At 39.4% G+C, this 2,737-nt stretch overlaps 1 protein-coding gene across 1 annotated transcript in view; it reads right to left on the minus strand.

Moving 5' to 3' along the window:
- LOC104468448 (BMP-binding endothelial regulator protein-like) overlaps window positions 1–2,737 on the minus strand; it is a gene marked incomplete at both ends in the record, with an annotated part of 34,124 nt that overhangs the window by 7,804 nt on the left and 23,583 nt on the right. The gene's annotated exons all lie outside the window — the stretch shown is intronic.

A 2,737-nucleotide genomic window follows, 5' to 3' on the forward strand; every position in this document is an offset into this window, starting at 1 on the left:
ATCATTCATGATCAGTACAGCTTCCAGCTTCAAAGTTAAACAGTAAAAGAAAAATCTTATTCCACTATTAAGTGCCCTAAGGTGTTTATCATGTTGTTGTAGAGAAACATTACACGTGAATATTGTGTGAAGCCTCCAGCCTGGTCTTCAGTCTACTTTTTGCTGCACTGCACACAATGTCTACACACAAGGTACAAGTACATCCATGTATCACCATGGAGGTCTCGTGCTATTTACTAAAAGAAGCATCCTGAACAATTCCTCTGTGATTGTAAAAGTCTGGGCAACTGATGTTTGACTGCAAAATTATTTATGACAACATGACAAGACAGCTCATTAAAAGCTTCTTGCATAAATGGAAAATTATATTAACCAAAGTAATAAGAAATCTGAAATTTAAGGCGCTACTGAACACAAGAGTATACACCAAATATCCAAGGGATATGAAATGTATGTGCAAAGACACCTTTGTAAGAAGACTTAATTCAAAGGAAGGATGGAGAGACAGAGACCTTTCCTTAGGCATATTCAGCAGTAATCAAAGGTCTCCCCCAGTCAGTCTTACAGCAGGGCACCAACTTGCTATTGAGTATCTCATACTGGGGGTGACCACAGACAAACAAAGTGCCACATGTATGTATGGCTCCTGCAGGTTGTTAGTGGAGGAGCCAGGACACTGATAAAGTCATAACCTCCCTCTAACTTCCTTTGCAAGACAGCCCTAATAGTTGACATTGGCTGCAATCCTCAGGAATAATATTTTACATCCTTTCCAAGAAATGCACAATTAACAACGATAGCTTCGGATATTCAATATTCAGGGGAACTAGCCCTGCTGTTGCCTGGGCTGATTCCCTTCTCTGGATCAATGGAGCACAGCACGTGAATCTCTAAGATCATTAATTAATTTTTTACAAAACACACAACAAAAAAACCCACAGTAACTATCAAAAGTTAACAAAGGCAGAGAAAGCAAAATTGTATATGGGAAGTGAAAGATACTTCAGAACAAATCTTATCTGTTATAACAAATACTCACCAATTTTGTCTTTGCACATCCATAGAAGATTCAGATTCTTAGGATAAGAGTGTAGAATATGTTGCACAATTTCAGAAATGCAAACTTTATGCAGCCCTGAGTCAGTAATACCGCTTCTTCAGAGAGCAAATAACTTATTATGAGAGGTGTAGAGAGCTCTATATCCAAGTGACAGGTCTCCATACAACTAAATAAGAAAATGGTGCCAAATCTATTTCTATAATCTCAACGATCTCATATGTTTTCATTAAACATATTAAATAAAATGAGAGATGAAAAGTAGCCTATTTATCCTATGCTAAAGTAATAAGAGGGCTTAATTTTTTAATATTTTCAAAATTAATAGTCTGCTAAAGGTATAGAGTATGTTTTATAAACTACAGTAAGAACCTGTCAGAAGAATAATCTCACTGAAAGTTTTCACTATTATACTTAGTTGTTTGCATTCTCCTTGCAGCAGGGAGCTGTAATCATGGGCCCACATTTCTCTGTTCCGGACTTTGCACAAATACCCAGCAAAAGAGAACCTCGCCCCACCAACTTCACTATGCAAGGTCCCATAGGCATAAAGTCAAGAATATTGTTGAAACACATCACTAGTCTGGAGGACTAAAATCTTAAGTAAAGCCCAATCTTTTAATATGTAGGGATAACATGTTGTTTCTACCACAATGTATTTTCTGATTGCAAAAGCTATACTTGCTGCTGTTTCTTACTTATTTATTTATTAAGAAAAACAAACAAACAAAAAAGTGATAGAAATTATCTAAGTAGCATACAAGTACCCAAATAGAAGCAAGAGAGCTACGCTCAGGACACAACCATTTTCAGGAAAAAATTCTCTACCAACAATTCAGTTTCTCCTGGATGCAAAACTCTAATCATGAGAGTTCAGTTGGATGTACCATTGGAGGCATACAGTATTCGTTCTTCATTTCAGATTTCTCTGCTACCAGAGATACTGGGCCCACATATCCAGTCCTTATGCACTCCTCAGAATAGAATAAAAAATCCTGGCAGCAATGTCACAAATGACTCATGAGTGGTATTTTCCTTCCTACACAAGCCAATTCTGGAAACGTACCCTTTGGTCTTGATGTTATCCTCCTGATGTCGTACTCAAATGACAGCAGCCATTCATTCATCCATCCATTCATTTCTTCACAAGGTAGGAAGACGTGAAGCTATAAAGAGAGCTGGCAAGAGCCCATAAAGCCTCATTAAGATTTTTCTAGGCTTCAGGAACGAAGCCAAGAAAAAAGCCATCTTGTTCTGGTATCTTTTCTTCATAACATTTTGTTCGCATTTAGACAAAATGCAAGCAGTGGAGGGGGAAAAAAAAAAAAAAAAAAAAAATCCTGTTTCCCTTTTCCTGCTTGCGTTCCCTACGGGCACTCTGGCAGCTTGACAAAATAGTAACTGAGAAGCAACGCTGCAGGGCCAAGTCCCAGCGGCAGCTGAGCTTCGCACGGGGAGTGCTGGGGAGCTGCTGGGACACCAAAGGGAGTAGCTGAAGTGCTACACAGCCATGCGGGTGTTTGCACCCTTGGTTCCCCAAATACTCCCCATGGGACACTCCACTGTGGATTTTTGCACAGAATAGAGCAGAGTGGTTCCATCAGCCTCTTCCCATGGCACCAGAACAACCTGGCGACAGTGTGTGGTATCGGGACTGCTGTAGTTATACAGGTGCAGTAA

The sequence above is a fragment of the Pterocles gutturalis genome, unplaced genomic scaffold, assembly GCF_000699245.1.
Source record: "Pterocles gutturalis isolate BGI_N339 unplaced genomic scaffold, ASM69924v1 scaffold25811, whole genome shotgun sequence".
Taxonomy (NCBI): Eukaryota; Metazoa; Chordata; class Aves; order Pterocliformes; family Pteroclidae; genus Pterocles; species Pterocles gutturalis.